The following is a 9,567-nucleotide window of genomic DNA, read 5'->3' as shown; positions in this document are numbered from 1 at the left end:
ACACACACGCACACTCATTCATTCATTCATTCATTCACCCTGACATACTCACAATCACAAAGACCCTGAAACGCACACGCTAACACAAGCATTCACGTCCGTATGCAGTCACTCACTTAACTTGTCAATCATAAGAATAAAATCTCTCTCAGTTTCTAAACAACAGTTCAATACATTTCATTCCCTTGCAGATACACGTCTATTTCTATCATAGTTGCCATAGCAACTGCATCACAGAGCCTTAACTGTGGATAATTTTCAGGCTACGTATCTACACTTGCTTTTTACATGTGCGATTTCATGCAGACACTCATGTTTGCTGGTAGGAATCTTCAAGCACAAATCACTTACATGTGGTTGTGTACTTGTATTGCCACTAAGTCGAAAGTGAAAGAGCTGAGAGGCGAGATAAAGGGCATTGATACTCTGAGCCAGCAAGTTAGCCAGCCAGGCCTATCCAATCAACAGGAACGCCTGCTGGGATACACACAGACTCCCTCCATCACGGACAAGGTCACAAAATCTTCCAAAGAGGAGACTCAAAGCACACAGTTGTAAAGAAAGCAACTAGTTTTGAACACACTTAATGCTCTCCACATCTTTCTTACCACACACAGTCATCTACACACACAGAGAAAGAGAGAGAGCGAGAGTCCTGCAGAACCGTCCTTTCTCTTTTTTTGTGTTGCCAACGTTTGATACTTTTTACAGAGTAATGCACCATTGCAACCACCTACTGCATGTTCAAATCTGCCCATATCTCTATATTTATTTTAATGCGCTGATATGTTTTGTTTTTTAATTGTATTGGTACAAGCCTAAAGTCACCCTTGAGACAGACAGTTTAAAATATGAGAGCCTTTAAATCTGCCATTTGAATAATGAATGTATTTCTAAATATAATACTGATGAAAACCAATATTGTTTGCCTCAAAAGGATCGTCTGTGTGCAGACAAGTTGAATAGTGCCCACGTTGGTTGTGTTTTTCTGTATCCATTGCTCATGGTTTCCATTTAAAATGATGATAAAATATGAGAACTTAATTTCTATTTGACTGTATTTTAATGACAGAAAACATCTCAAGGCTGCAGACACATTGTGTAGTTAATGGTTGATATACTTATGTCCTCTGCACCACAGTATCTGCTTACAGGAATGGCTGAAATGTTACCAATCCTGGAATAAATGTTGAATACATTATGTATAAGACCTTCACATTTGCAAAGTCCAACACGACCCAGCTACAGTAGGTAAACTAGTGAATATACAAGAGAGCTGTTGCTCGAGAACAGTCTGCATTTCCATTTTGACACCACCTACTTTTACAGAAATCTGAGCAAATCAGATAGTAGCTAAAGTGAATATGTAAGCCCTCGAACAAAAACTGAAATGCACTGCCCTTGAAACGCCAAAACTAAATGAGGACATTTTGCATCAGCACAAACATTTGCATAGAATTAATTTTGATGTGTTGAATGCGTCTGTCGGGTTTTCTAGTGAAGGTCTGCGGACCTGAGACGCAGGCAAGTTAAATGTTACTCAAGCGAGTGAATGGCCAACTAAGACTCAGCTGGAACAGTGCATGGAGAGAGAAACAGTGCGTAAGTGCCTGCACAGTGTGCTCACTGCTCACCATGAATACAATTCACTCTTAAGTGTCATTTCTATGTGAAGGTGTGAGGCTAGTTAGAAGGTTCTTTCTGATTATGCCTGTGGATATAACAACCAATAATGGCTCAATTTTGAGTGCTGATGCTAGATAACAAGAGTCACAGTAGAAAACTCACTACAGGGGGGACAAATGGCCCCTAAAATATACTGTGTATTATATTGGCGTTATAATACCAAATATCCCATACAACAGGTCACATACCAGAGTTTTTTAATGTGTGTGTGTGTGTGTGTGTTTGTGTGTAAAAATATGCACGTGCACACATATGTGAAAATACTTGTATATAAAATGTACAATGTAGTAATTATCTATGGCTCTTGTTCGTTAAATTTAATTGGCTTTAGATTTTTTAAAACAGTGGGTAAACTGGATGTGCTAAGAAAAATATAAAACACTCAAAACAAAATACTAGAATTGGCCAACATTAGCATCCTGCTGCATCCTCTTCACACAGCATCAATTGATGACAAAGCAGCAGTGATTTGCAGTTTCCTTGATGACCACATGGAGTCAGAGTCATACAACAAACATGCAGCCGCGATGCTCAGAAGCTGGCCTTGCATTACAGCAGTAGCTGAATGAGAAGAAAAATAGCCCTCATATTATTTTGTCTGAAATCCCAGTTCATCAATCCCTTTGAAGTGTATGCTTCTAAAGTTATGCTTTGGTACAATTTCACAGTCTTTGATCCTTTTTCATTGGAGTGTTCTACAATATCACAATTAGTGTCCCACGGACATTAAGTATTATATCAGGAGAATGGGCCCAGCTTTGATAATACATGGTTGAAAACATAATTCTGAGGACATGGAGAAATGAGATCTTGAACTTTGATTGCGACTAGGTGTGCTGCCCCTCGTACAATCTCAGTGAAACTCTTCTAGATCAAAGAGCATATGACGCAGACCAGTTGAAATACACTTGCAACAGCTCTAACTCTAAATCTGTGACATTAACATAATCGGATGATGCAAAGATGTATTCTTCTCAAAGATACATGAGTGCGACATGATCAGTATTCCATCTCTTCATCACCATTAGAGTGATTGTTCCCATTGAACATGTGATATCTACCAAATCTGGTGATAAAGTAGCATAACAACATTCACTACAGCTGTCCCGCATAAACACACAAACACGTATATAGTCACTTCTGTGTGTTCACCAAACATGAGAGCACAGTTCTGTAGGTATCAATGGCCAACAGTGGCCAGCAGGGGGCGCTCTCTCCTAATGTCCCTCACAGCTACCACATAACTCTCTCTCTCTCACACTGAGGCCGGGCTGCCACACTCTCCCCGTCTCCTAGCAACCTCAGAACCCTGCCTCCAATCACTACGGATACCGGGAGGGATGGAGGAAGGGTGGGAGAGTGTGAAAGAGGCAGAGGGGGAAGAGGAGGAGGAGGAGGAGGAGGAGGAGGAGGGAGGGGAGGGGACTGGCTAGGTATCAACGTCCCAAGCAGCAAAACTGAAAGGGTGCGAAGGTAAAAAAGTTTGATGTAAGGGTTTTAGAAGTGGATCATGTTGAGTGGGGAGGGGTCTGAGAGGGAGAGGGGAATCATGGAGCCAGGCTTCTCAGGGACATATTGAGATCATAATTCAAATCAGCTATATTACAGAATGTGAAGTGGAGGAGAGCGATTGCCCCAATTAAGCCTGTTTGTCTTGAGGGTCCCCTTTGCTTAGCCTAACAGTCTCGCCTCCTCCCCCAGCAGCTCCTCCTGTCCTCTCTTCTTCTCCTCTCACCCACCCTCTCCTGTAAGCCCATTAAATGTGATGGTGCCATCATCAGCTGCGTTCTGTCCTTGTGACTCGTGGCAGGCCTCTGCTCTTTATTACTCCACTCTTCCTCGGGGGGTCTTCTCTCCTATGATATATGTTTCATGCATGTACACACAGGGACAAAAAATACACACACACAGCACAATCCTGCATTGCATCACATACGCGTCGCACAAATTTATACCGGTATCCTGGAGATACCACATACTCACACGTCACATATATGAGCCCATATAACTTTCTGTGTATGTGCCATGCATATACAGAACACAAAGAAACACACGCTTGTCACTCACAGACACAACACACAAGCTTTCACACACTCCTCATGTGATGCGACAGTGACCTTAGACACTGGGTCTCCTCCCCCCGTGGCTGCTGTCATGTGGGGATGATGCGCCACACAGATACACGCATGACAGGGTTTAGTCAGGAAGACTGAGCCATGTTCAACGTCAGGCAGACAACAACAGGACGGAAAGCTGACAGGTTGAGTGCAGCTCGTAATAAATGCAATATGATACTTAAAAAACAGACTGACATGACACAGTGAATATAATCCTTCATTTTGTAACATTATTGCATATGTGAGTTTTTTCTGTGTATCTCAGTGTGAGCTGGTAGAAATACAGCAGAGTGGAAATATTTACCAGCCTGTTAACATGTTGCACTGGAAGAGTTGTAAGCATATTGCAGCCTAAAGCTCTATCAATAAACAGTTATTATTGTCTAATTATTCACAGCACCTTGCCATGACTGTACATATAATTTAACATTTAACTTATTTCTCTGTGGAGCAATGATACACTTGAAGAATGTGGTTTACATCTATGAATCTTTCTCACAGCAGTGTTGATAGGAATATAATTAGTTATACAATACAATTATTTCTGTTTATGATAGATTGGAAATGTTAATAATGATGTAGGATATGATATCAGAATCAGCTTTATTGGCCAAGTATGTTGACACATACAAGGGCTCCAGTTCTCATTATCTGCCAGTGAACCTAAAGACAGCGCTGAGGACAGGTGCACAGGATGATACAGATACAGAACAAACTATCTATATACAGGGCTGTTACTATGTCATATGATTAAACTCATTGGTTGAACACATTGTACAACACCATTCAAAGTACATACTGTGCTTCCCAGTGCTGCCACAGCATCAGACAAACACATCACCCTTTGAAGAAATCTGTTCCAGGAAGAGCTGCACGTTAAGATACGCCTGCAAAAACTTTAACTCTGAGCCACAGAGGAAATGATGGAGGGAGAGGAGAAGAGGGAAGGAGGGGGTGAACATGTGTATGTATGTCTGTGTGTGTGTGTGTGTGTGTGTGTGTGTGTGTGCGTGCAAGAGGAATTGATAAAGAAGGAGAGAAAATGCTGGCTGCTGTTGCTGAGGCAACCATCTCTCTCCCCTCTCCTCTTTAACCCTTTCTCTTCAGCACTTCCTTTTCACGTTCTGTCTTTTACCATCGCAGCAATCTCTCACTTGTTGATGTCCTCATCACTCCATCTGTCCCTGTCTTTTTCTCCACGCAGCACTCTGCTCTCTATCGCTCTCTCTCTCTCTTCCCATGTTTCTCTCTCCGCAATACAAAATCTTGATTCGTGAGCCATTCAGTCTCACCTTCATCTTGATTATTCATCCTCATGTCGGCACACCTGTCATTTTGTCTGTTCACATGTGCTTTGTTAACTCTGAATCATTCTGTGCCAGAGAACAGTGACAGTTTGTGCTAAACTGTGTTTCAGGAAGTAATTGTTCCACTGTGGGCGTAATTGATGATTTGAAAACTTTAACACATGGTGCAACAACATGGCTGCTGGCATGCAGGAACGTGATTGACTACACTGAAGGAATAAATGCTGACAGCGCTGTGTGGTCATTTTGGAGGGTGTGAATGTTTGTGTGTTTAAAATGCTTAAGTGAATGTTTAATTTTGTCTGTGGAACTTGTGAAAACTGTAGGTGATTGGAGGATATTCATGTTGTGATTATATGGTTTGCCTTTAACCGACAATTGTACCAACCTTCACTATGCCTGGACCATGCTCACAGGGTTTAAGTAAGTTTAAATGAATTATTTTCTGCATGCTATGAAGGTATACTGCCAGTGACTGACACATGGTCAGAGTTTTAGTTTAGTTTAGATGAACAAGCAGTGGGTTGGACTTTTAAAGCCATAGGTGACATTTTTGAAAATATGCATACCGGTATTGCTTTCTTGCAGAGAGCAAGATGAGAAGATCGAATTATTCCTTTACAGTATATGTTTTCCTTATTGCCATCCAATTATAATCATACATTTATGAACTTCAGTAATAACATCAAACAAGAATTCACAAATGAAAAAAAGGTTCACTCCTTGTGTGACCATGTTATATGATGGACGTCAGCCAGAGCAGAATAGGACATTTAGAGGTCAGGACAAAAACAGTGCCGACAACCTTCCTCGACGCTCTCCAATTCCCAGTATTTACTCTCTGAATGCCGCATCATGAAAGAAGCTACCACCCCCATAAGCCACAATTCTATATGCTTCGTGTGTATTGATCACATGCAGTCTTCCTCCACTGTATAGATCATGAATGCTGGTGTGCTGTCCAGCTGCTGTGTGAAATCAGAGGCTGATGTTCCTCCAAAAGGAGCTCACATACACACACACACACTCACTCACACACACACACACACACACACACACACACACACACACACACACGCACACACACACACACACATACAGAACAATCACAGTGTCCAGCCAAATCAAATCTCAAGGAACAGTTTGCTCGCAGTGTGCGGAGGTGAGTGTAATCAGCATGTGTCACACACATGAATCTGCCTTCCATTGCCATACCAAAAGCAGGAATTAGATTAAACTGAACAACTCCGCCACTCTTGTTCAATATTTCAGACCCTCTTACATTTACATTACATTACTTACATTTACTGAAAGGTGAGCTTGAAATGTTTTATTGGTATGTAATAATATTACTGTAAATAACATACTGCTGCCTCAGACCCTCTCTGCTTTTTGAAATAATATATCCTGTTGCTAGGTAACTGTTAATTGTTCAAATGTAGGTACTTTATAAAGAGTAGAAAAAGAAGGGAGAGGCAATGATAGAAAAAAATGGCAAGAGAGACCAAATGAAAGACAGAGCAGTGCTGTAGATATTGGTGCACACACAAAAAAAAGCTGAGCAATATTCTGCAAAGCAATGAGGCTTCTAAGGTCACAAGTTTCAAGGATAAAGTGAGTTGTATCACTGAAAACGAAGCTTGCTTTATGGACGCACTGTGGCACCTCCACCATTGTCATCTGTCCTTTTTACCCCTCTTCTCCCTCCATCCTGCTCCCCCTCTCATTTCTCCATAATCCATTGAACTCTCATCCATAACTCACAGGGCCCTCTTCCTTTTATTACCACGAGGCTCCCACCACCCCCAACACCTCTCCCTCCATCCTAATAATTCAAGATGACGCACAATAGAAGGGGGCATTGGAAAGATAGGGAGTGAGAGTGGGATAAAGAGAGGTAAAGAGAGCAAGAGAGAAAGACAGAGAAGTAGGGAAGCAAAAGGAAGGAAGTGTTAGAGTATCAGGTGATGGGTGAAGGAAAGGGGAATAGGAAAGGGTGACAGGGTAGTGCAACACTGAGAGGCAGATAGAGAGCAAGGTTTCACCTCTGACTGGCTGGTGAATTAGAACTGTTGAAGGTTTTCGGCCTTCAGATACATCCTTGTCAGGTTTCTCTTCAGACTGTCCAGCTCCCCAAACCAGAATAAAAACTACATTTCCTTCAGCTAATCTTTGACAGTAACAAAAATAACCAAACTGTTGAGCGATATTTCACATTTACGGTGGTGTGCAACCTCACACGTGATTCTCTATCTTACTAATATATCTCATCCTTTTCCCTCACACCTCACTCCCACCATCAATAATTTAATAAGTCTTGCTTGCCAGTGTGACTGAAAAATTAATGTGAGCTAGGAGTGATGGGGGGGGGATTGCTGTTCCAGGGATGATGGACGAGGAGGTGGGTGTCATGGGTGGGGACAGGCGGGCTGCTGTGTGCAGGTATGGACCAAAGGCTCAGAGGGAAGAGAGTAGGTCAGATATTTAGCATACAGAGTGGAGTTAGTCAGTTGTAGTATTGTGCAGCAGGTAGCCTCACTCCTAGTATGCTTTGCACCACTCAACATTGCAGAGCCCGGCTGTCTAGTTTTCTTGTGTCAGCAAGTTTACCATCATGCCTCTGAACTTCCTGGTTTTCCACCATTCTCCCTGCTGTGGTCTGTGGGGAGCGCGGGTGAGAGTCCGTGCTGGGAGAAGCTGCACATAGAGATAGTCCGGCTACAGCATCCCATCTTCACTATTTTGGGAGGTAGCTGAAATGATGGTCTGAGTTCCTAAATGCAGCTCTCTCTCTCTCTCTCTCTCTCTCTCTCCCCCTTCGTCTTCAATGCTCTCCTTCTCTCTCCAAAAAAACGTTCTCTTCCCCTCTACCCCTCACCCATATCACCAGCAGCATGGTTCTATGGATGGTAATGTCAGTCGAGCAGTTTGTCCATCACGTTTGACCAGAAATAACATGTGGTACACACATACACAGCATTTCATCTAACATCATCAACAGGTCAAAATTAAATGTTTAAAATATTTTGGTTTATGGTATTCCCATCAGCCTCCACAGTATTTGTGCTAAAACTAACACTAAAATAAGGTAGTGAACATGGTAAATATGACCTTCTAAACATTAACATGGTAGCATTGTCATTGGGAGCGTGTTAGCCTGCTGATGTTAACATTTAGCTCAAAGCACACAACCTCTACCCAACCTCTGAGAGCCGCTAGCATGGCTGTAGTCTGTAGTCTGTTGAAGGACCATGTTTTTGCATATTCTCCCTCGCTGTCAGATCACTCCAAATCACCATAGCAGCTGACTTTCATTAAAAGGCTACTTTGTACATTTTAACCTCTGTCTTTTCAACCCCTGTAACATCTGATTGGTGACCAGCATAAATATTGACAGGTCTGTGGCAGAGCTTGATACTAACTGACAGAATTGCACTCTTTTCACATTTTATACTTGGGCACTAATCTCATTCTTTCTCTTGAAAGGCAGAAAGCTATCTCTAAATGCCACAGACAGAGTGAAGAGATGATGTATCACTATGCAAAATAACAGGAGCTTATCTATGTTCCCAAGGTCTTAAGTGCCCAAGGTCCTATGTACCCAGGGTCCCATGTTACCAAACCAACCAACCCTAACCTTGGGAACATAGGACCCTGGAAGAGCACATGTAGGACTTGGATATTTTCCCAGGGTCCTAGGTAAACTAGGAATGAGCACTAACTGTGTTTTTAGTGCTGGTTTACACACATAGCACCCATCCTCCATCTTTGACCAGCTGTAAAAAAACAAAAAAAACAAATACATCTTTAAGTCAGTCTGGATCTGCTTGTTAAAATGCCAAAATGTACAATTTACAGACTACACAGCCCAGCTCGGTGTATAACAGCGAAAAAACTAAACAGTATTTTTTGATTTTTTTGCAATGTGAGAGGTCAAAACATCATCATGAGAACACCTAAACACACACATCTTCAATATGATATTGAATCTGATTTCCATCTTCATGAAGCAATATAAACTCGGGCCAGAAGCTGGTGTTTGTGAGTACAACTTAGAAGAGATGACATACTGCTGAAAAAGAGCTTATTTATCTTAAGTAGTAGCCAAGCTAAATGCACATGATATTAGCTTTGATTTTCTCTGGGATGTTTTGCCTGTATCCTCCTTTACAGAATGCCCTACTTATTATTCATACATTTAAATACATTTGCACAGGGGACCTGCTCAGTACAAGCACAATATTACACTTTTGGCAACGCAACAGAATTGGGAGACTGCTGGAAGATAAATGCCCTTCTCAATGTCAGTTTGATGGCAATTGCTGAGACAGGGGTGGGTTTTCTTCATTTACTTTCATCATCCAGATTTTCTAATCTGTCCCGCTTCCCTGACCTCAGATAATTATTATGCATTGTGAACGACAACCTCAATCTCAATGTTGATCTCTCCTGGATAA

The sequence above is a fragment of the Dicentrarchus labrax genome, unplaced genomic scaffold (genome assembly GCF_905237075.1).
Source record: "Dicentrarchus labrax unplaced genomic scaffold, dlabrax2021, whole genome shotgun sequence".
Classification (NCBI taxonomy): Eukaryota; Metazoa; Chordata; class Actinopteri; family Moronidae; genus Dicentrarchus; species Dicentrarchus labrax.
This window is presented reverse-complemented; position numbering follows the sequence as displayed.